Source organism: Temnothorax americanus, unplaced genomic scaffold (assembly GCF_048541705.1).
Source record: "Temnothorax americanus isolate GAGA-0224 unplaced genomic scaffold, ASM4854170v1 Scaffold7, whole genome shotgun sequence".
NCBI lineage: Eukaryota > Metazoa > Arthropoda > Insecta > Hymenoptera > Formicidae > Temnothorax > Temnothorax americanus.
Genome location: NW_027509792.1, coordinates 6,144,574 through 6,171,043, shown reverse-complemented (window position 1 = coordinate 6,171,043; position 26,470 = coordinate 6,144,574). Strand labels below are relative to the sequence as shown.

The window sequence follows — 26,470 nt, the reverse complement described above, 5'->3', positions numbered from 1 at the left end:
CGACTTCTAAAAACTATCGTCAAAGCAAGCAGGCACCAAAGCCTCTTCTGACCAGTGGACTGTGCAGTCGAGTCGGGACGACTCGACTGTTCGCGAATCGATTCAACCGTTTCTGCCTATCTCGCCATCTTCGTTTAGCTTGTCCACTTTTCTATTTACGCTATCGTTTACTTTGTGCTAGACAAAACAACGATGAGCAAGCGCAGGAACTCGCTTATTTTTCATGCCGCGCAATTCGGTATTCAGATATTCCTCTATATTCCCCGATTTCCGGCTTGCTTTGTACCCTGAAAAACTAATATTGCTCTTTTTGTTAATACACTATATTCGTGTCACTAATGGCGAATAAAGAAGATCAAACATGGCACTGCAGACTGCAGACATATCAGAATCTTTATTATACGATTTTTCTCCGTGCCTCAAGAGACATAAAATATTCCTTCGATATATTCGTTCTTTGTTGATCAACGGAATGTTTTAATAAAGATATCTAAAAAAAACTCAAAAACGTTTCCCGAAGATATAACTCAATAAACGATGGCCGTTGTATCGATTATTACTGCAAAATATATCTTCCGTTCTCATTTTTTAGCAAATGTGGATTTTGTAGAAAATTTATTGGATATTTAATGTAATATTTAACTCAACAATTTGTCTTAACTTAATCGATCGGATAAACCTAATCCATCGTTGATTCCAATGCTGTTCCTTTTTACACTCGAACATTGTTTTTTAACAAATTTTGTATTTCAGTTTTAGTTTACTTTCTATTTGACTCAACAAAGCTATGTGAATAGCAAAACGTTCCTGCAATTTTTCCTTTGTACTTCCTATTCTTTGTATATTATTTATTCTTCGTATTTCTATTATTCCAATTTTTTATATATTCTTTACGTAAATAAAAAAAACCATCAATTTTTTTATTGCGCGAAAATAACGTCACTATGCTATTTTACATTATTTTTTTAATTGTATATTAAATTGTATATAGAGTAGATAATACAACCAAAAAAGGAGTAATTTTATAGCTGAAAGTAAGTCGAAATAGAATAAGTTTTTTCTAATAATGCCTTATTTTCGAAAAAAAAAGGACGAAAAAAGACGCCTTGAACAATTAAATAAAAAATTATTATTAAATTCAAAGAATTAAAAGGATAAAATACGTTAAAAATAATCCATTCTAACTTAATTCGTAAAATACAACTTTGCATATCACAAAACGGTTAATATTTTCAATATAATATTCCAACTAAATATGTAAGAAATACATGTGTAAAAAATAAAATTATTTTTATTATCTCACACAAATTCACTCGTTTATCTAAAAAGTCAATTGACTGAATTAGTTACTTCTAATAGTAAACAAACCATACAAAATGTTTATAGCAAAAACCGTAACGTCAAATATCAGTCAAAAATGCACACGTACTCGAATAATTTTCCAAGTTCTTTTTCTCAAAAACAAGGTCTTATTTAACAAAGATTAATTTTATCATTTCGACTTATTTTTAACAATAGAATCACCCTCTTCCCGGTTGTAACATATATTTTGACTTATCTTGTAAAAAAAGAAAAAATAAAAACGTGAAAGAAAAGCATTGTACCATAAAAAACCTATCAAAATTATGGATGAAAATTAAAAGTATTGGACGCTCGTGTATGTTTAAAGGAAAAACTGTACTTCGTAGAAAATATAATACGCACAGCAGCAAGCCAAACATGTCGCAGTATTATTCCCAACCAGCCCACTCCTCGCCAATCAGCTCACTGCTGCTCCATGGGTGCGAGGAAATAATAAAAGGAAATGAAACTGGCTGGCAGTGAGACGGCGAGAGAAATGGAAAATAGTTTTCCAAAGGGAATATAGGTCACGGCCCTATGTAAATCAATGAGATTGAATTTGTCCCAAGCAATAAGCAAAATAGATGGTCTAATTAAAACCCACATATATAAATTACGTCCATATCTCTAGAAAAAATACCCAAGAAAACATCTCGTAATTGTTCCATATTCGCAAACTTCGACATATTATTACGAATCTTATTTCTATAGTTAAACGAAAATACTTTGTAAAAACATGAAAACAATTAACGGTTTAATAACTTCGAAAAGATCTACCTTCTGTGCGTGACAACAATTTTACAATAGTACATTATAAATTATGACTCATTTGTGTAAAAACATACGAGTAAAATGCAACACAACGTATATATTTGAGAAATAATGTCGTCTTTGAAATACAATTGAATAAGAACAACAAAGGGACACTGTGTATTCCTTTGTTAAAATTTCCACCATAAAGTACATGCATTTAAATCATACTAAAACAGACGAGCAATCCAAGCAGCGTAAGAATTACCTTCGCAAGAACATCCAATAACTTTGTGCAAAGTCTAATTCTTTTATCCCGCGATTTTAAAGCTTTCAGACAAATGCTTCAATTTATTGGAATTAAAGAAGATAATAAGAGGATTGCGATATGTAGAGAATCGATCATATTACGATAAAGATCAACACTAATAATATCTTTTATAAATGATAAAGTTATTTTGTAAAATTGCAGATTTAACGAAACACGGTGTAGACATCTATAATGTCTTTTTCAATAATTACGATAATGCGATAATTAAAGTATCGCGTTAAGATCGGTTTAACAAATCCCACGTGAAATACGACAATGCAAGACGCGCGTTGATGTATCCACGTACGTGATCTCATGACAATGAAATTAATGATGATTATATTATGATACACTAGCAAATCCACCGTCTTTCGGTGAATCCATCTACGTAACACGCTGCGAGAGTACCACGGCTACTCAGCCCTGCGCTCTAAAAGTGGTCCATCAGAGAGTGCCGTAATAAGTTTACGCTTCTCCTTCAACATGGCAGGTTAAAGTTCACGGAAGCTAGATAGGTGCTGCTGAAAACGGTGCTTTCGGCTTAACGTAGTTGCTATCAAGTACGACGTGCAGCTGTTTTAACAACCCATCACTATACGCGCCAATCTTGCTATTTAAAATTAGCAAATATTTTGTTAGTGTTAAGGTGAGTCGAGAGACACAGTAATACTACACAATAATACTCGTCGTAACAAAGATAGTGGCAATTGCGCGAAATCAGGCTTGAAAAAATTCAAAAACATTTCGGCCTAGCGCAAATTACCTTAAAAGTGATCTAAGAGTTCTCTCTACATTCAATCTTGACAGGGCCTCTCATCGTGACGTCAAGCGCGTCCTAGCTTAACAGCAAGATATATCGGACGGTCTGTATATACGTAGCCACATCGTATATATATATACGTAGCCACATATCGGCGCAAAGGGGATACACACAGCTTTCGCCTGCCAATAATTTTTGCTGGAAGGATCTTGAAAGTTGGTATACGAGCGACGTTGATTTATATCGAATGAAAAGTGGTTCTTTCTCCAGCGAATTAACGGCTGGATATAAATAGATTTACAATGTAGCCTCTCTCTCTCTCTCTCTCTCTCTCTCTCTCTCTCTCTCTCTCTCTCTCTCTCTCTCTCTCTCTCTCTCTCTCTCTCTCTCTCTCTCTCTCTCTCTCTCTCTCTCTCTCTCTCTCTCTCTCTCTCTCTCTCTCTCTCTCTCGTCTTTACGGACGTCAAATGTATAATTAAGAGTATGTTCTATTTGGCGCTCGTAATAACGCTCGTGAGTTTAACATATTTGCTAAAGGACAAGGGTGAAATGATTCTAAGAGCGTTGCGAGCGCTAAATGGAACGTCGTACTTATACCCTATAGATATCTTCACTTCGATATTAATTTTTCTACGTTTCCAACTTCGCGCTAATTGTCCATGCTTTTTTGTTGCAGTTAAATGGAATGAAGTGTTACATTTCGCCACGTACCATTGAGGAACATCCTAGAAAGTTCCACAATGTCCAGCATGCAGTGAGTAAAGCGCAAAGTATTCCATTAACACTCGGCTTTGCCCACTCGGGACACGCGGCGATGACATTTACGCATCGTGTATTGTCTGAAGTTTCGTCGAGGCCGCTAATCCGCGTATGTGCAAACGGCTGGATGAATACAGATGCGTATCTACGTGATCGAAATTTCGTATGCCAGTTTATGCTCGATAATCAATGCGAAAGCGACTAATCAGTTACCCAACCGCATACGCGACTCGCAAATTGTCGTTTGGAGTGGAGCAAATTTCTACAACCGGTGGATAAACGACGAATAAAAATGTGTCGGTACAAACGGTAGGATAATAAAGAAGGGCGTCCGACGTAACGAAGTTACGCCGACAAATCTTGTTAAAACTCGCGATGCGGAATTAGCACATTATGACTTGCAAATTTGCAAAATGCGAGCGCACCAAAAATAAATACGCGGCTAGATGTCCATGCACGGTCGCATTTTCTCGGACGGGCGCGTATATAATACTCCCTCAAGCGATGTTCAAATACGTCTCGCAAATCAAGATAAACGGATGAATGGTCATTCGCGCAATTAACAAACGCTCCTTTCCCAAGTCAGTTGCAGCGAGCTCTCTCGCGCGTTATTATCCGAATTGTTGATTTTATGAACGCGTTTAGGTACTGGCAACATTAATGTATACGCGATGGGAATATTATGCATACTCAAAACACGTATGCGTGCATATAAATATATACGTATATGTACATACGTATACGTAAATATGTACGAACGTGTTCGCAATCATTTCGTTCACGTATTTATGCATCGCCGCTCGTTCGCGGACGACGCTTGATTGATTATACCTGAGCCTGCCGCTAATTACTCAACGTAACATTTCGATTACCACACGCAACGGTTAACTACATCGACGTTCCAACTGATTAATATCAGTGTACTTAGATTAATGCACGACAAGAATGGTAACAACACAGAAGGCTAAGTGTAATTAATTACTCTGAGATATAATTGCGTTTTTTTTTTTTGCCATTTTTAATATCATTTCCCATCATGGGACATTTGCATATGCTAAAGTATCGTGATCGATAATGCTGGTAATTATAATACTATGAAACAATAAATTTTTTTATGGAATTGTGCAATTAAGAAACCTCTCTGCAATATGGCCATAAAGACCGATTTCGTTAATTGTTCGTATTAATGTATACATGTATTCTCGTACCTGTGCAGCGCTATATACTATATATATATATACATATATCCGGCGACTCTATCTAGATATATGTCGCACGTGTGCAACACAATTCTACATCGGCATTACTATAGGCATCAATAATTCTCACGCTATCATAGAGAGAGTATTATAGTAAATAAACTATAAAATAATTACAATTTACACTAGATGCAATTTAATGCACGTTGATCAAAAGTGCGTGCGACGCCGCAAAAACACAATTGTCTGAATAGTAACAATTAAAATATTCAGCTGCATATAATTAATTTAATATTAAGTTAAATTCGACGCACGCGCGCGAGATATTCGACAATTTTCGGCATAACGTGAACGAGGCACACGTCGCGCGCGACACGGATCGAAAATTCCTTCTGTAAATCGACCGCAACGATTACACGGCCATTACCTTAATTGCTGACGCGGCTAACGTGCGTATTCACTCGTGTATAGTTATTCGGCGTTATCCAGGCAACAACGCTCCGGCACGCACGGGGGTCACCATATCCGGCATCGGCTTTGCACATTGACGTTCACTGCAGTTTATGGTTTGCCTTATCATTCTCAAGGGAGACATAGTTCTCGTGAGTGTCATGTCGAATTGCCCTGGTCAACGGGATCCAGCAAGTTAAACGAGCGGATCCGGGTGGAAACATCCGGATGGACGCGATTGCGTACGGAACACTAAGAACATGGTCTATGATCTGCGAATAGAGTTTGCAACGAAACTTCAACCTTGAACTCGAAATACGAATTACGTGAGTGGAATAACAGCTATTCATCCTAAACTTAACTGGGGATACTCCGAGAACTCTGATATAATAAACAAAGCTTATTCGACAAGCTGATTTCTACCTTGTGAAACAACAATAAACTTCGATAGAAAATCGCATCTATCATTGATATACCGTATCATTGAAGTTCCTAACACGAAACGATATAGTTAACACAAAAATCCCCGATGTCCAAATTTAAAAGTTTAAATATTGAAATAGGAATTGTCTCAGATTTTGCGTTAAAATTTGTGAAAATGTTACAGTAAACATAAATATATAGGCTTTACATTACCATTGTTACCAATAGTAATTAAACTAAAAATAATATCATTTTTATTTTATGTCTAATTAATTTTTGAATTATAAGCGATTGGAGATCAAAGAAATTTTGTAAAATCAAATCCAATGTGAAAAGCGCAAACGGTGTACTGACAACACTTCAGCATCTAGCTTCTAGCTTCACATTAATAATTATAATTGCCAAGCGCGATAGATCCGATGCTTGTGAATTCACGCCAAGTGTATCACGACAAGCAGCTTCGATTAGAAATTCCTGAAGGGTTATCCACGAGTATGCCCGACCTCTAGAAAGGCATCTAACCGAATATGGTCGTGGCTTGCGCGTAAATTATGCACTACGACGCATACTATGCGTCGTATTGCGTGTCCATTATCGAGAGCGCGCGACAACGAGCTACACGATGAAGATGCCAAGGCGTGCAATAATATCGCTGATAACTTCCATCCCATTAACACCATACCCCCATCTTTCTCATAGTTAACGTTCCCGACAGCACTATACGCGATACTCGAGACAAAAACTTCTCATACAGCTGTAAAACAAGATTATTTCACACGCAATCATTTATATAAAACTAAACGCACTGTGCTTTATATGTTCGCAAGCTCGAAAGATAATCCATGTCTCGGTCCATGTGCGCAAAACAAATATGACATCAGTTTTTTCGAATCGTAGCAAAACAAAAGATTTATAATGATTTATCGCAGATAATACCGTATGTTTAATCTTAATGGATTGCCGTAATAATATATGAGCATCTGTTAATTATCTGCAGGATGTCAAAACTTTGTTAGTGACACGAAAAATGTATATGCAAGTCAATGGGTAAAAAAAATTGATTTTACTACTTTGTACTTACTCTAAAATTTGATACATAAAGAGAAGCACAAAAATATACCCATATATCCTAAGTATATAGGTATTCTGTTCAAAATAATTGTATAACTTATTTCAATATGCCTTGCGCAATAGCATACTTCTGTAAAAGTAACGAGACTATTGAACTGTTCATCCAAATTTAAATAAACTGCATTTCCTTACGTTCGATTGCCATTTTTACGATGCGACCGAACAATATCCATCCTGATCAAAATTGAAAGAACCCCACCGCGCGGAAAGCTCATCTCTTATTAAACAATGCCAATGTATACAATATCCGACGCACATTCGTAGAATAGCATTGCATGAATGATAACGCGAGGCGAATTGATTCGCTACTGACACAAGTGTCAATAAACGAGAACACTGGAGAAAAAGTGAGTGCCTATCACAATAACTGCATTTTTATTGAATTTGGATTACAAAAATGCTAGACCGGAGACGAGCCGACCTGGATGACAGCGGGAGCTTTCCAGCAAGCGACACAACTCGACACAAGTATCGTTTTATCTTTGTTGCTCATTACCAAAAAAAAAAGATAGAACGATGCTTGTGTCGACCTGTGTCGCTTGCTGGAAAGCTCCCAGTGATATCCAATGAGTGCGGGTTATTGCGGTGCGGCGAGTAATAACAACACTGACCTCGTATATCATCGTTAATCCATCACAATGACACTATTGTTACACCAGCTGCTGAGAGGAGAAAGGGATAATTGATCAAGTAACAATCGCGAGAGATCAGAAATCGTGAGCTGCGAACAACGTTCCATGGAAAACAGACAAATTTTCCATAAAAGACCCGTCCAAGCCACGGGCACGCTGCGACTTAAGAGCCCGCATATATTTATACGGTTTTATGCGGTAAACTATAAATTGGAATTAACGGGCAAGTGGTATCCAGCCGAGCGAGTTTGGATGTTTTCCAAGAGCTTCGCGTTATTGACGCTATGCGGATCGGTTAAAATGCGGGACATGGAAAAACGCGGAAACGTATAATACGGCACAAGGTGAAACCAAAAATCGCTGAGCCTCGTTAAAGATAAATAAATGAAAAAGAGAAAAATGGGGAAAAAGCATGTAACGCGCACCATACGGTTGTGCCGTATTCGATGCGTACTGACAGCTGCGGCGCACAGTACGGTGCTTAACTTGAACGTGGTATGCCCGTTATGTTGCAAGTTTATGGTATCGTTTCGATATAACCTCGACCGTGTGCTGGAACGACAGAAAAATAGAACCCAGTATGTCGTTATAATTAGCTCTCCATTACGCTTAACGTTGTTCCATGCATTAACGTTGTTAGCTTCGAAGCGCGGCAGATATAACACTGGATTGAAGGATCATGTTTCTATGTGAAAGCCATGCAAGCGTGAAATTTCGTCGATGCTAAATCGAGCGAATCTGCCATTTCGATGTCAATTAATATTCCACGCTCCGTTTTGTAAGTACTAATCGCTCACAGGAAACTCCGTTCAAATGGAACGCAAACTTAAGTTCCCATTAAATGTAAACGCACAGTATGCGGTTTGAAATTTATGTTTATATGTGACTCTATCGACATTATGCAATTTATGCAAAATTTAAAAAAGTCTATTATCTCAAAGAGATAAGAGAGAGAGAGAGAGAAAGAGAGAGAAAGAGAGAGAAATAGAGAAAGAGAATGTAATTATATAAAAATAAAATAACATTAAATTAGACTGCGCATTCATCCAAAACGCAAGATGATGCGAAATAACATAGTAATAATTACTGCAAAATAAATTTTATACTGTTTTTAACGAATTTAGTCTACTTTATTGCATAGCTTTCTTTCCAATAAAACGGTGACAGGTGGAAATTTATGTAACGAGCATGATAGAAATTAAGCGCCACGAATGTAATTAATGTCAGTGAGAAGATTAAATTCCTACGTATCCCTGCTTTCCAATTAAAATTATCTTTTAATTCAAACCACTATTAACATTTGTGATATATTTATGCAAAAATTTTAAACTAATGGATAATTCAGGAATAGAATATTATCCTACTTTCTGTTAATGTTCCAGTTTCGAAAAAAGTAGCTTAACGATCAGCTTTCCGGAAAGTTTGCTCACGCCGCAAAGATTTCTTATCCATCTATTATCGTCGACCGCCATTAATGCTCCTGCATGCTTTTTACTTAAGAATTAGAATAAAATAGAGGTTCGCGGAAAAAAGTGCGTAAACGAGCGATTTTTGAATCCCTAACCAGTTTGAATATTCATGAGTCATTTCACGCGCTTCAGCTTTATATTCGTTTTTATTACGATTCGGGAGATATCGATAAATCTCCATTTTTACGATTGTATTTTAAACGGTTATAAATCCAGTATCACATAATTTTATTGTGTATAAAAAACGTGAATATAAAATTTTGCCCGCTACAATTTCCATTTTCCCCCACCATTTTTATAAGTTAATTCATTATACTTTCCATTTGGGTATGCGCCTTGCTTGTCACACGGAAAAACTTTTCGCAAAGATATCTCTTACACTAATTTCTTTGCTGTTAATTGAATATCTACTCACGATTAAAACTTGCTCGCTCAAGGGCGATTTCATCAATGATTACTTTGTAGTTTTATCTAAAAGCCCTTCATCAATTAGCAAAGCGGAGAATGCTCTAACTACGCGCTAGCCTTACTCTCCTAAACTTCCTATTGACAAGTATCGCCCATGATTAACGAGAGAGAGTACTTGCAAAGTTGCTGCAAAATCTTAGCAACCTGGGTCATCCATAACGCGAGTTCACAAAACGCTCTCTTCGATTCGTAACGACTCTTAATGGTTGCGATTTATTCGGTATGCGTTATACAAATAGCTAGGAAAATCTGGCGTAATCAATCCTCCTTTTTATCCGAGCCTTTACAGGACTCAAAGTACTACCCTGAATCAGTGCAAAAAAGTTTTTACTTTGAGTTGAGAACTGAAGATTAGTGAGAAATTTGAAAGCGTTCGTACGACTAATTTCACACAAACGCTCAACATTATTTGCTCACAGTCTGCGTATAAAAACTCAATTCGCTGATTTCTTTTGTATTATTTTATATAAACACGCTTTATTCACTTTTAATTTCACTATTTAATTTTGTAGTTTATTTCCAATGCTATTTTCTTAGCATAGCCCAAACAATTTCAAAAGAACGAACATTCTGTTCATGTTCCTCTTAATAGAATTCCTGGTAACGTGTTCCCAAACGTTATTCGCGACTATACTGACATATTTGGCAATGAAATTCAATCCACTGACCGAATTTTCCACTCACGGATTTCCGGAACGAATGCCACAATGTTTACGGTGTTGTTGCCAAATAGCAAAAATCTTGTCTATCGATCCGATCTCCATTGAATAGCACAAAGAAGAAAAACCTCGTGCAAAATGCACATAAGACGGCGCGCACAAAGGCTTACACAAAGCCGCAATAAAGTTATGCCAAAGTTATACGTACGCTTAGTGATTACAATTCATATTTAAGAAGCTTACCGAAGAAGCGTACTGTCACGTTGAAATTAAATTTCTCAGCGGCTTCTTCTAACACGGTTAGGTCATTAGTATTCAGTAACGCGGTTGGTATAAAAAATGTGTATAATATATTTTTTTCGGAACCCCTTAAGTACAATATTACGCGCGTATAATCTATATAATTAATCACATGATGAAACGCATTTATTTATGTAAAATCATAAAAGAAGAACATTTAGCAATGTTAGAAATAAATAATTATAAGACTTGTATATCAAATTAAAAGTCTTGTAGCTCACAGTTTAAAATAATAGGCGAAATACATGAAAATTATTTTAATTAATTTTCTTTTTTTTTCAGTCATTTACAAACGATCTAAGAGCCGACTGTTTCGATTTCTTTTTTGCATTTGCGTGATAAAAAACCAAGATCGTTATGCCAAATGCACATTCGCAAATACATTCACGTTTCTCAGCTGCCGCCACTTGGTTACATCCGCTTCCGAGCTTCTTCTCCACCATCGCACTCGAGCTCTAACCGGATCTCTCGTGCGACATTTTAGTCGCTCCACGAAGTAACGAGAATGTAATTTTCCAGGATGCATATTATTATCATCGGCAGGACACATCGCCTCCGCGACTTCGTTCTCCGCTTCGTTCACCATATTCGACTCGACGAGCGTACATCTCGCATTTCCGCGCTGTTTTCCTTTCCCTTTTATTTGGCTGCACGCTGGCAGCTGGCTCTCTCGTTAGCATTCATCTTTCTCTTGCGACCAAATACTGTTCCTTTCACGCCTTCTCGGTTCGTTCTTTTGTGTGTGACTGTTCCATTTCATACTTTTACAAACTATGACCAAACAAAAACTTTCTATATGTTATCTTACCATCTCGCATGCAAATTTTACTAGTATAATCGCTAAATTATTTAATTTAAAAGGAATTGTAGATTGTTGCGCAAAAGTGTAGATTGTTTTAACTCTATTGTCATGCACTGTGACATTGATAAAGCATCTTGCCAAATTGATATAAGTACTATATTATTTTACTATGCGTTTAATAAAAATATTTCAGTTGTAATAAAATTTTGACGGATCGCGACAACTAATTAAATTTTCTCCTTTGAAAATATATTTAAAAAAACATATATTATAAAATCCTATAGTTAAACTATTGTTCCAGTTAAACCTTCGAAATTTAGGAACATATGGCTGCTCTCCTAGTAGCGCGACTGTTTCCAAAATTTTCACATGACAATATTTTTTACTTAAAGCAACGTTGTTTATTGCACCATCACTTTCGCGAGAGATTAATATCCGACTGTGCAGGGCATTCAAGAATAAATTGCACGCAATAGATAAGCGATCGTTTGTAGAACAATACTGCCGACACTGGATATAATTTATCACGGCGCGTCATAGTGCGGAGAGAAAGCAAGTTTGTGTTTACTTCTAATTAATCCGACGGTACACATCCTCGCCGGTAAACCTATCATCTATCGAAAATGAGTATATTGTCGCCCCAATATATCGATATCCGATTGTTCACGCGTTCAATGATATTAATTTACTATTCAAGCAAGCTTTGTTGATTTCTGATTACCAGGTCGCTGCGTAACAATATACCGTTATTAATTTATAGTGTAATTTGTTGTTATTATTTGATATTACGCAAAAGCTAAAAAAAATAAATATTCCATTATCTGAGGTGCAAAAAGATGAATCTTGAAAATTGGGTGGATAGATACTATTGTTGCAGTATTTTGCAGTATTTCTAACAATGTTACCTTGAAAAAAAACAAAGTGGTAGTATTATACCTCCAAATAAATTTAAAATTTCGAGGTCTAACAGCGCCAAGTTTTTTTACAAAAAAAATTTATGTATTTTAATAAAATATTTTTATTTTGTACTGTTACCTGTGTAATTCTTTGTGACCATTAAAAAATACACATGTAAACTTTGTATTTAAATATCTTGTATTCCTTTGTTAAATTTAAATAAAATTTTTTAATCTTATAAAATTGTTATCATACATTCTTTTCTAATTGACACAATGTAAAGGTTTTTCAAAGTAGTGCAACAATTATTTTTTGAGGCAATATACATGTTCTCTCTGTAATTGGCGCTCTAATTTAAAGAGCCTAGATATCATTTCTTTTTTGTAATTGTAATAGATCACTTGAAGCGCGACTCTTCTTTTTGATAAGGTAACATAATTTTGTGACGTGTATCACTTGGGTTATAATTTTTCGGAAATAAAGATACTACTGCTTAGATTTTTTCGAGATTTTTCGAGATATAAAAATCTACCACTTGTTACTTAGGTTTTTTCGAAGTATAATACTACCACTTTCATTTTTTTTTAGGTAACAACATATACACTACTATACGTGTACTTGGCGCCCTTTTTTACCTTTTTTTAAAAAAGGTAATTTTGTGCGGATATCACGCCTTTTTGTAGTATATTACGCATTTTATAAACAGTATGTACAGAATAAAGCTATTTGGAGGTATAATACTACCACTTTGTTTTTTTTCAAGGTAACAACATAACAGGGTAACAACATAATACATATACACTATTATGCGTGTACTTGGCGCTCTTTTTTACCTTTTTTTTTAAAAGGTAATTTTGTACGGATATCACGCCTTTTTGTAGTGTTACGCATCTTAATCTTATAAACAATATATCTTATAATCTTATAAACAGTAAACCGAAAACTACGAAGCGCACTATGTGGACCTCGTCATCGGCAACCTGGGACACCTAGACATCGAATTCAACGTACGATTACACCTGGACACCGAAAACTATGAAGCGCACTATCTGGGTCCCGTCATCGGCAACCTGGGACACGTGGACATCGAATTCAAGGTATTAATACACGTAGACACCGAAAACTACGGAGCGCAATATGTGGACCTTGTCATCGGCAACCTGGGACACCTATATAGACATTGAATTCAACGTACGATTACACCTGGACACCGAAAACTATGAAGCGCACTATCTGGACCTCGTCATCGGCAACCTGGGATACCTAGACATCGAATTCAAGCTTAATTCATAAGAATCGACTTAAAAATTCCCTAGCGGCATTTTCTGCCAAGCGTAGAGAATCTTCTTTTCCGTTAACTCAATATATATTATTTATATATATACCTAATTTTTACCTAAATAGAAATCTTCCTTCTGACCGATAAGTCTATCGACCTAATTTCGAAATACGCGCGCGATATCGAAACTGGCGATACCTGCGCCGCCAGCGTCGAAAAAGTGAAAGTAACGTTTCTGATTATGACGTCATCATATCAGACGTCGGCGTTAGAAGTAGTATACGTATCTTAAAAATAAATTTTCACATTTGGACTTTGCGTCGCAATATCTCCGTTCGTAGGGCACGTAGCGGAATATTATGAGAGAAACCCCCCCCTAATTGGACCCCAAGCTATCGATCAAGCCTACTTAGAACTTGATCCGTTCACTCGTTATCGAGATCTCAACATCTCGGGTACTCGCAACTCGTCGCGTCGCGTAAAAGAGTCACGGTCGGTCTCGCTCCGCGTGTACTTGGCGCGAGACACTACCGTGTCTCTTGATACCGTGGAAGTGCACGTTAATTCACGTCCAACCACGCAAAGCTGCCGTGTCTAACAATAGAAATTCAACTCAAACTTTTTCATAATTTCGTTCGAGGGATAATAATATGTTCCGCTAACTAAATCAACATTCTCGTAATTGATCGCGAAACAATATAAAATAAAACTAATATTAATTGTACTAAAAAATGTGAATGTATTATTTAAAATAATATTTCTCTTGATTTGCAATTACCGGAGAGCTATAATGTAATACATATATTTAAATCGTTTAAATTACAAATCAATAAAATCTGTTCGAGTCAATTGATTGAAACCTGATTTGATCTGTCTTAGCAAACAGAGAGAGAGCGTTCTTTATCAAGGAAAATAATATAAATGTCGGATGTGTGTATGGTACATCAGAATATATTCATTAATATATCTGACAGTGTTTTATTAGGAGTTTTGGACATATTAATATAAATTAATTGTCAAGATGATACCTCAATTTTACCTCAAAACAACAATATAAATCGTGCAACGTGATGTAGAGCGATACAGAACTTATATATCACGTATTTTAATACACATGGCATCATCCATATCAAGTGAGTGATACCTAACCACCGTAGCCGTACAAACTAGCAGTTCGTTAGTCTGGGCTCAGGTCTCTCGGACCTGTCAGGCATGTATCTTTCAGCCGTTCTATCTGCCTCCCATCGCCGAGCACCTCAACGCGAGAACGAGCGGCCCATCATGCTCGAGTTTGTCCTGAGAGTTCCGCGATTTAATATTCGAGCATGTCGCCTTGATATTCAGTGGACAGATATTAGCATGTAGAGCAAGACTAAGTTTCACGATGGATTTGCTTTCGCTCCGTTGTGCGTCGAATGTCAAACTTCGTGGAAAACTGTAACTGGAATTTCCGCGCTTCTAATGAACGATTTCCGAGCTGCGTTTTGGAAAAAAGACGCGACATTTGCCACAAATCGATAATAATGGCACAGAAACGCATATTGTGTGTAAATTTAGTATCATTATGTCGCAATAAAATAATTACAACGATATCTTGTCGAAAGAAAATGATTATTGAATATCTACTTTTTTTTCTAGAGCTATGTAGGAGAATGTAATTTATCAGACTGGATCTTTTTAATTACATAATAATACACAAGTAATTACTTACACAAATTAGTTGTAATTAGTTATAATTCAATAAAACAATTATTCGCCAGTGATGAAATAATAAACCAAAAATATTAATCGGCTTGACTGGCAGTAATTTATTAATATTAACGACGTTTCGACCTCTACTTTGGGCCTTTTTCAAGTTAATTTGACAATGAAATCATTGAAAATTTTTTATAACTTTGACGCACAATGATCTCATTGTCAAATTAACTTGAAAAGGACCCAAAGTACACACAGTAAAAAATTTAGTGTCAATAAAAATCTACTCTAAATTTTGTGTTAAAATAACTCATTCATCGTGTTATTTGTTACATTTAGAAATGTTATATCGACTAAAAAATGTCGATATAACATTTCTAAATGTAAAAAATAACACGATGAATGAGTTATTTTAACACAAAATTTAGAGTGGACTTTCATTGACATTAAATTTTTTACTGTGTAGAGGTCACACACACACAAAACGTCGTTAATATTAATAAATTACTGCCAGTCAGGCCGATTAATATTTTTGGTTTATTAGTTGTATTATAATAGTATTATAATTACTAATAATTATTTACTGAAAACTTTGTCAGTTAATTATGACATTTTTTCCCCGTTTTTTACATCAATTTTAATTAATAATATTTTCATATATAATGTAAATATTCAGATCTCAATTGACATATGACATTCTCAGATTCTCATGAAAGCGCGGATGCAAGATAATGGATTGACGATATATATTTCATCGTCGCAATGAATTTTAGCTCCGTGATGAAAGTTGCTGGCAATACAACTCACGATGTGTACTCCATTCTCGGTACAACGATAAAATTTCACGGCCCGTAAAAGTCACCGGCACGTTCTCATCAAACCGAACCGTCAATTCTGTCCGCCAATTTGAGATCGGACAAGGCGCTCTTTTTCACGCTTGTCGGTACTCGATATTTCCGAGTGCGTCATATCGGATTAATTGGTCTCCCTCCACCTCCCTTGTCGTTTTATTCTTGGACATAGCTTTCTAAATATATTGGCGTGATTTTGATTCGACAGCGATTATCGCGCGATCGATATAATTTGCACGCGCCTAATCCGTTTTTAATGAACCAATACCGATATCTTCGTCGGACAGAAATATGCATAGTCTCATCAAATTATAAATCATCAGTTTCGTGTCTCCATAATAATAAGCGAGCGATAATTATGCAAACCGCAGCACAATTACACCTATATCTTAAAAGATGCTACATTAAAACGCACACATATAAAATATTTTTAATGTAAAGTACAGTGTGTGTCGCGTGATAATGTTCCATTGAACATATCGCGTTTCACATTCCGTAAATCAAAACGACACAATGATAAATTGACAATGCGAATGCATATCTTGCATCTGGAAAAATGTGACTTTTCAAGAAGAAAGAAAAAGCTTTTAAGTTTGCGTAATGCATACGATGTAATGTTATACGTTTCTCTCGCAGATCTTTCACATTTCTGTAACAATGCGTTGCTCCAACACTAAAAGCAGTCGCTAAGAAATTGCTCGATTGCAACCGCAGAAGCTTATCGTAAAAAAATTCAGATACGAGGCGTCGCAATCGGCACAATAGATAGCCGAATTAACACGCGATAGAATAAACGGCGATTTATGAGTTTGTGCGTTCTGCTGAAAAGCTCGACCGCAAAATTTTATCTACGTGCAATAAAAGTCGACCGCGCGGCGAAACGATCGATACATTTCCCGTTGTCGATGAGCCGCGACAAAAGCTTTAGTTGCTTTACGCCTGAGTTCTCGAAAGAAAGGTTGCGCTCATTCACCGCTCTAACCGAAAATTTCACAGGTCATTTTGGCGAGGCGATCGCTTGTCGCGCGTTCACGGTCAATGCATCGAGGCTTCTGATTCGCGACACACTGCCACTGGCCCGAGCCGCATCCTAATTATTACGGGATACGGACGGCTAGTTACAACCGCGCGCTACCATCTAATTCTCGCTTCTTTTCCTTCGCACCCTGCCACTTTTCGTTCTTTGGTACACCCTTTACATGCTAATGCCTCGCTGCTGAATATCATACGGGCGGGTTCTGAATATGAAATAGTTTGAAATTGGAAAGGGAACGTTGTCCCGTTCCAACTCTGTGCTCTATCTTTCTCGGCCGAGACACGACGCCGACATCAGAGTTACCGTGACGCGGACGAATAGCTACCCCCTATTTCAACCGTATACTTACTTCTGAAAAAGACGCAGAATAAGAGAAAAGACAAAGAAACTCGAATCTCTTATCGCGCTCACGGCGATTAGTTATGGACGTCGCCGCTTGCAACGGTGTCAGTTAGCATTATTATTTTCGCCGGAAATTACGGGACTGCAACTTATCCCAAATATCACGGGACATATCCTGTATTTGTAAAATAACAGTAAAGTAATAATTGAATTACATTTAACTGCGCGGGAGATATTGATTACTTCTAATAAGATATGTTTCGCACCTGCCCGACAATAATTTCTGCGAGGAAACTCGGTAGTCGCTCGTACAGCATAATTCAATTTTCCGAAGATAACTTACGTACACAGAGGTATCGGAATTGTCGAATGCGCGCGCGTATGTGTAATTGGCGTTATATCGATAATTAAATAAAAATTTTACTTTATGATCACTCCGTCTATAACTGTCACATGGGATAGTGCGCGTCGACGTCAGGAGCACGCGTTTGCAAGATAATAAATTATCGTGCGGTCAAACATATCATCACAGGTAATCCTCGTATCATGCTCCCCTATTTCCACATCGGATCCCCCCTAATATACTGCAACAGTGTAGCCTTGTAAATTGTCGCGACTCAATGCTATAAAATATAGATTATTCAACTTTGCATGCATGATTGTCGCGCATGCTCATGATCACAACGCTCCGCTACTTTATTAACTCGTAAATACATTATTGGAACAAAGACGTCGATTAGAAATTTATTATGCATCAATGTCCACAAAACTAAATCCTGTGATTTACCAGCAGCATAATTTACTCCAAATTGGGAAACGCCCGATAATACACAATAAATGATTTGTTCGCAAACAACGATCAATTTCATCATGTTGAACCTATTCTCTGGCGCAACATTTTCTAAATACTGCGATTTAACCGAAAAGATAAATTATTACAATGCTCCACACGATAATTTTTGTCTCCAGAATAAATGACGAATGCGTGAATAGAATTTTGTTAGTCGATTGTTAAACGATTTAAATCTTACTTTACAGAAGGCGTCATTAATGCCTTCCTAGCTGTGTTCTTGGAATTTCTATAGTGCACGTGACATGTACTATGCTTCAGGTGGAAGGCATTAAATTAAAAATATTAAAAAATGTATTATAATTATATTATTCTATAATAACAAAGAATCATTACAGTAAACGTGAATATTATAGTTGATTTACTGATAAATCAACATTAGACATTTATGCTCTCACAATTAACAAGAGAAGTATTAAACTGAAAAGAAAATCTTCCGAATTTAGCATCTTGCACGCAGACGGATCCAGATAATAAATCTGCAATGAAAAATTATTGCGCGATGATCGCATATAGTATACCATCATCATGCAACACGCGGTACAAGATTAAGCAGCTGATTCGATTTTGACGAAGCCACCATCTACAATGCGCTACGCTAAAAATGGAGATTCCAGGAATTTATGGTTTTCATTTCTCGGACTGTGTCGGACGTGTTATTCGCGGTGTACGTGACGAAAATATTCAACGAGTCAAATGTTGGTTATCGTCGTGTCGTTTTAAAAGGAGCGCGCGTATTTCAGGTTAGCATACCTACACTGGTACGTAAGTAGTGTCTCGTATATAAAACGAGCAGTAATGATTTTATATTATAATATGAAAATTATTACTTTCGCCATTTTTCCTTCTCTTAAGGTATTCATTGTGCGAATAAAAATTAAATACAATGCCAAGTCTGCAAATCTGACGATATAAAATCAATTCAATAAACAATAATCAATAATTACTCGATTAACAGTCAATCGATAGAATTGCAAGATATCTGTAGCCTTGTTTTTATTCTGAAATTCAATATTCAAATTTTATTTTTTATTTCATCATATTTAAATAACTTTCAACTTTGAATTTTTGCATATTTATGTAACAACTATCGACTTTATATACATTTTATTCAAGAATTATTATGTAGGTCGCAAATATCAGTCGTAACTCGTTTCTGTTGCTGCCTTCTTCAAAGCATATTTCCCATACCGAACGATAAGGGTGATAAGAGTCTTATTACTCCACCACAGAGCGATATAATGCATGATATGAATACGACCCTTTTCATGATATAACGGGCTTTTTAATGGGAAACCATCGAAAAAAATCGGAAAGGAAAGAAAACACGATACCGAGCACTATCCTATCCTATCTGTTCATGTGCCGAAATAAGAATCGATCGCAAAAATATCTCGTCTCGCGAAAGAGGCCCATTTCCCAAGACGACGTCCGGTAGCTGCTTTCGTTATAAGAGAGCGTCGACGAAACGAATTGGGTCGGCGTTCTTTCGACGATCGATCACGGGTTATGCCCAGGCGTCGTTGTACTGAAGGAAGTTCAAAGTTCATACGGATGTCGCGAACGAGACTAGAGTATCGTCGTAAGATTGTCATGTAACGTTGTCAATTGTCATATACAAGATAGCTCGATCTGAGCCGCGAATCTGAAATGGCCCGAAAAACGGCCAAACTCATGCAAAACGCAGTCTCGAGAATGTTGATATCGAGATGGTTTCCTTTTGTCGGAGATAACGCGGTCGCTCGGTTAGTAGTAGTCATAATCATATAAATAGATGAGAAATCGCGTGAGAAAACAAAAGCTCGAAATACTCATCACATCGCACAGCGCGATCTTTCGTATTTGCGAAAAATAATCTGGATATGGATAATTGAAAAACTAAATTAAGAATTATTGTATACAAAAAATAAATGTTCTTATTAGAACATCATTATTTCTCTTTTCAAGTAAAGTTAAAAATTGTGTAAGAAAGAAATAAAAGTTTGTCATAACTATCTTTAATTCTATATTTGCTTTTAGGCTATTCCTAGCTTTTTCAGATACAATTCTTCCAGATATAATTTTAATCAAATTTTAATATTCCACATTAGTATACACACGCGCATAAGTGTGCACATATTTCTTTACATTCGCGACATCGGAAGTTTTACGTGTTCGAAACGGCCATGACAAATAATGTTCAGTAAATAAAAGCTCTGCCGGGAATAGAATTCGATATTCTCGATGTCTTAAATCTAACTTGATGATGGGATTTCATTCACTGCACTTGTTATATCTACAACGGCAGTGGCGACTCTGTCGCGAGTTCGCGCGGCTATGTACATGCAAGACGAATACATATCGCCTGAACTCCCTCACACACACAGGCTGGCAAAGAGCCACGGAGAGACTCGCGGAATTCTCGTGGGAGGCTAGAAGTAAAAGCAATTGCCTCACGGTACGAACAAGTCGCGTCTTATTTCTGGTACAGGCACGCCCGCAGAAAGTCGGACGACCCCGAGAAGAGCTTATTATCCGTTACGAACCATCGTGGGGTGAACGAGCAGTGCCGGTGACGAAAAATGAAAGACGAAGAGAATCGGAGGTGAAAGGGACTGAAAAGGAAACGGACTGAAAGAAAATGGAAGGAGAAGACGGGAAAAAGGAAGAAGGGGAGAAGCTGGAAAAGAGAAAGAGCAGAAGAGAGCCCTCGACATCATTGTCGTCGCCCTTCTAGACGCCGACCTATTCTACTACGTGCATGTTTCTCCAAATTCCCCAGATTCACGCTGCGAAATTCCAACTTCTCAGACAGAAGCACACGTAATGCTAAGTGGATAACCATTAAGCTTGGGAGACGACGACGAGGAAAAGAAGAGGGTATAATGATTTAAACGTGTACTTATGCGGCGCGTTATTTGTCCTCGAGATGATGTGCATTAGGCAAATGAGCATGGGAGGATTAGGGAACCAGACTAAAAAATTTAACTGTCAAACCAGTGTTTTCCTCGACGCAAAATGGAACGACAGTTTATGTCGTTTTTTAGAAATATAGATAGAATATATTGTTTATACATATTGAATAAGTCAATTGTATAGATTATAGAACTTTAGGTTTATAAATACAACTCTCTTGAAAATAATATAATATATATTTTTAAAGGGATGAATTTCTTATAAGAAATAATGGAATTATTAATTTATGCTCATATTTCTCATGTGTCTAGACCATGCAAGTCTCGCAAGTCTCGCTTAATTAAGTAAATTGCGTAACTGCTGAGTGAGGTATTAAACAGATTAAAAACTCGCATTTATATATTACGTCTCCAAAATTGCGAACACACTATCATAAATTTCTAAAACGTAACTTATATTATAAAAAACTGTTCCATATACAGAATATATAATCTATGAAAATTTTAAATGTAAAAAGATTCAGCAATCACGTAATATATTTTTTTCTTGTGTATATATGTGTTTGTATTTATAATATGTGATAAATAATCAACGATAATGTAGACTGCATAATTCATCAATGAATTATATTTTACAAGAATAAAGAAAAGTGATAGAAAATAAATATATATTGCATTGATATATCCGTCGTTAATTGAATAAAGATCACTGCGAAATATCGAGACTGTGAGGAATATAAAAATCATTTTAATGGCCCTTCCTTGTATATTTCTTCCATTAAATAATTGGACCAAATGGACCAAATGGACCAAAAAAGGACCAGGACTATATAACGCTTTTATACAGTTGAAACGCATTATATAGAATCACGAGCGATCTTAATTCCGACGGGCGATGAGAATAACGGCGAGGTCGGCGTGATTAACATATCTGTAGCAGCGAAATAGAAAAAAAGAAAAGAATAGAAAGGAGCGAGTTGAAAAATGAATACACCACCGATAGTTGAAGGAGCTGAAAGGAACAAAACTGCTTGCGACGCGGCGAGTAAGAGATTGAAAGAAAAAAGTTGCGGAGAACGGGACGAGCAAAAAGACGCGAGAACGCCTTGGTGTCATTGTCATATTTCTCTTACAGCCATAAAACGATCTATACTTCCTTGCCCAAATGTTCACGATCTAAATCTTGGGAATTTTATGCAATCGCAAGTACCCGAAGTAAAGTGAGCTTACTAAGCGGTAACGCGAAAGGGAATATCGACGAAGACGCAATATATATAGGATACTTTGTATGTGCAACGCATGTATTTACATATGTACATTACAAAGAGACTTTCTTCTAGCTATTCCGATCTGCTATTTCCTATTGTTACTTTATCTTTCTTAAAGCAGATTTAACATAAGTACACTGAGAAAAAAAATTGTTAATCCCAAGAAATATTTAGTCCGATACGTTCAACTAAACATTTTAGTTAGTTAACTAAATATTAGTTGTTTCAACAATTTATTTCGTTTCCTTAATCAAGAATTAATTAATTCAACTAATGTTTAGTTAACTAACTAAAATGTTTAGTTGAACGTATCGGATTAAATATTTCTTGGGATTGACAAATTTTTTTTCTCGGTGTATGTTATAAAAAATTATTTCTACCACTTTCCTTTAGTTAACTTCAATGGTAAATTTTGAACTGTACAATTGGAAAAAATAGAAGATAATATATGACTCACGGATACGATGCGCAACAGCGGAGTTTAACAGCAGAATTGTAGCTTCGTTGGTCTATAACATACAAATTAAAAATTAAAATTATAGCAATGCCCGAAGAAATTAATATTTAAATATCTCAAAAAGTAACAATTTATATTGCGCGTGTCTCGTTTATCTCTCGCTAACAAATGCTAACAAGATAAAAACGTAGTTCCCGAAAAAATATTCAATTATCTCAAAAATAATATTAAAATATCTCAAAGAAATTATATATGCATGTCGGATCTTATTCGTATCTCGCAAACAGATATTTAACAACATAATTACATAATTTCTAAACAAATATTCAATAAAATCACAAAACTATAATATATTCAAATATTTCAAAAAATAATTATATACACTGGCTCTATCAAATTTTATTCGTATCTTGCAAACAGACATTTAACAAGTCAATAATTACATAATTCAAAAAATATTTTATTATCTCAAAATCAATTTTAAAATAAATATTCAATTATTTTAATTATCTCAAAATTAATATTAAAATACCTCAAACGATAAATTATATATGCGTATATCAGATTTTATTCATATATTTTGCGAACAGGATATATATATTTTACAAGATAACTACATAATTTTCAAAAAAATATTCTATTATTTCAAAATTAATTTTAAAATAAATATTCAGTTATTTTAATTATGTTAAAATTAATATTAAAATATGTCAAAAACATTATAATTATATTACATTACGCCTGTCGAAACTTATTGCAAACGTATATGACAAACAGATATTTTACAAGATAATTACCGAAAAAAATCTTGTAAAATATATGCTTTTGAAACTTAAAACCGAGAGCAAATAATGAATGATGCCGCGCGAACAGTATTAGATAGCAAATAAGTAACCGCGAAATACGTATACGTACCTCCGAGTTGCTCCGCCGTCGCCCGATGCCTCCCAGGCCTCCTCCTCCTCCTCTCAGGTTAAAGGTTCCTCTCCGTTGCTGCTTCCTCCCCCGGCAGTCACATAACACTCGCGAAAACAGGGTTAATTACGCCCGTGCGCGCGCTAATCAGCAGTACGCGACGATCGCGTATACTTCGCAGTTTCGCACGGCACTCCCCGCACATTAATCGCACGCGACGCGCGCTTCATCACCCTACGACGGAAAACTTATGAGTCGAGGAGAAGAAAGGAGCCGCGCGGAGTTTAAAATTTTAAAAACGCCGAGTTTATTACGACCGTTACTTACCGTTCGACTCGCGACGCAACTCCGGAGCTCGGATTCGTGCCGCTTCGCGCGCGACATTACGCGTTAGTGACCAAAAAAAAAACATCTGGAGACAATGTTGCCAACTTTGTTCCGATGTCGCGGATGCACGAAATCAAATTGTTGATTGACCGAAAAACGCGATAAACCAGCATATGTTCTAAAACGTACGAGCGAAATTAGCGCGCGCGATAACAATATATCTCGTATACGTACATATTCGAATCCCGCAAAATGTACGTATCTATTATTAATAAACGACGTAAACGGCACATCGCGAAGCTTTCCCCCGAAACACAGAAATATAATCGTATTTTATTACTCCGCGCTCTCCATTCAAAAGGTGTCCGGCAAATTACATTCGATCGATATGATAACCTGGGCGAAAAGCGTTGCGCTCTGCTCGCGCGAAACGTAATCAAAATCCAATCATCGTTAAAGAAACAATTGCCGCGCGTAAATATCAAAGTGAAACGATAATTTAGAAATATCTACCTCGACAAACAACCGTACGCCCCTAAATACAATTTACAAGCAGCTAATTACGCACGCGAGTTAAGTCGCTCTTCTATTTCCTCTTTTCTATCGAGCGTCGGAACATATGATGCGGGCACGCATAATACGTTTTAAAAGTTCCTTCAAGAGTGAAATTGACGGAGAGACGCTTCCTTCGTAATACGCCAGAGATTCCGTTTACCTTCGACGAGATACACTCTTGGATACTCTTATACACGTCGTATACGAGCGTTACTACCGCGGCAATCTTTAATCGTCCGTAGTTCGTCGGAGCTCGTCCTGCTTGCGATCTCGATCTCGCGATGGCATTCCGAAGAGTAATATAACAATAACTAATAACGCGGCCGACTCCAGCCGACTCGAGCCGCGCCGCGTCGCGGCGTATATACAAGTGATCGCCGCGCCACGGGGGGGGGGGGGGGGGGGAAGTAGGGGCGGCCTGTTTACGCAGTAAGAAGCGCCCGCGCCCCGCGCCCAATTCGTTAACGGCCGGGCCGACGCGACGGCATACCGCGCGCGAGCGCGTACACACACAGGGCTATCATTCGTACGTCGCAACTCGAGCCGGCCGGATATAAATCGCTCCTCGCTCCGCTCCATTACCTTTCGCAACGCGATCCGCGACGAGTGTCACGACCACGACGAGCGCGATTACTCCTGCACGGGCGCTGGTAACGCTGAATAAGATGCTCCACAACGGTAACGTCGTCGCCGGAGGGGAACGGGAAGAGAGCCCTCTTTGCTAGTTCGCTCTTTCGTGCTTTTAATCGTTGAAAGCGCGAGGTATAACACGCCGCCCACGCGCATTCGGCGCGACTTGAATAACGAAAAGCTTCGAATACACCGAGCGTTTATTAATAAATAATGCACGTACATATTTCGCGGGACTCGTTCGCTTGAAATATATTCCGCGAAAATTTTGTGCTTGTACATTTTAATACATTTTGCTCGTCGCGTTCACTAGTTGATCATTAATTTGACTTTGTCAATTGCGTCGCCTGATTGGTTGCGCGAAATATAAAGTTGGCAACATTGATTGTCTTGGAATTTTTTGGTTAATATAATACGTGGCGCTACGTGAAACGTTTCCGAGTTGCATCAGTTGCGTACTTGGCGCGTTTGAATAAAATATATGGCGAGTATACGGTCGTGAAAATGACGCGTTTCAATTGACATGAACGTTCTTTTCATGTCGCAAAATGATAAGTGATGAGATGCGTGCCGCGTGTGATCAACGTCGGAAATGCCGTGCAAAGTACGCGATCGTCGTAAACTGCTGATTAGTGCGCGCCCGTATAATTAATTTCATTTTCGCGAGTGCACGTGAGCGTCGAGAGGAAAACTATGGGGGAATCTAACCTGAAATGGAGGAGGCCTGGGGGGGCATCGAGCGACGGCGGAGCAATCCCTGGTAAGTGTAATTCCTTACTAATTACTTATTTGTTATCCATCATTCGTGGGGCATATCATACATTTTGCTCGTCGTTATTTGAATAACGATCTATCTAACGGTAAGAGAAAAGTTTGTGTCTAGGAAGTTTTGAAGGAATATAATCTTGGAAGATATTATATTTTTTTCGGAAATTATACAATTATCTTGTAAAATATCTATTTGCAAGATACGAATGACATTTGATAGGTACAAAATACACAGAGTGCCGCACATAAAACC

General features: G+C 37.1%; 1 protein-coding gene and 1 long non-coding RNA gene across 9 annotated transcripts in view; one reads left to right on the top strand and one right to left on the bottom strand.

Moving 5' to 3' along the window:
• Positions 1 to 24,081, bottom strand: part of LOC143905938 (uncharacterized) — a 59,069-nt gene extending 34,988 nt beyond the window's left edge. For both annotated transcript variants that reach the window (XR_013259375.1, XR_013259376.1), the window contains exons 1-2: positions 23,938 to 24,081; positions 23,023 to 23,074 (exon numbers count right to left, since the gene is read on the bottom strand). This is a non-coding gene — a long non-coding RNA (uncharacterized LOC143905938). The remainder of the gene's footprint in view (positions 1 to 23,022; positions 23,075 to 23,937) is intronic.
• LOC143905935 (zwei Ig domain protein zig-8) overlaps positions 1 to 26,470 on the top strand; it is a 131,089-nt gene that overhangs the window by 56,145 nt on the left and 48,474 nt on the right. For 3 of the 7 annotated variants that reach the window (XM_077421606.1, XM_077421600.1, XM_077421603.1), the window contains exon 2: positions 3,838 to 3,915. The exons of 1 other annotated variant lie outside the window; for it this stretch is intronic. The gene's annotated coding sequence lies outside the window, so the exon portion shown is untranslated. Of the gene's footprint in view, positions 1 to 3,837; positions 3,916 to 5,418; positions 5,896 to 24,194; positions 24,327 to 25,359; positions 26,210 to 26,470 lie in introns of those variants that run through there. 3 more of the 7 variants (XM_077421602.1, XM_077421605.1, XM_077421601.1) reach the window with 3 other exon arrangements.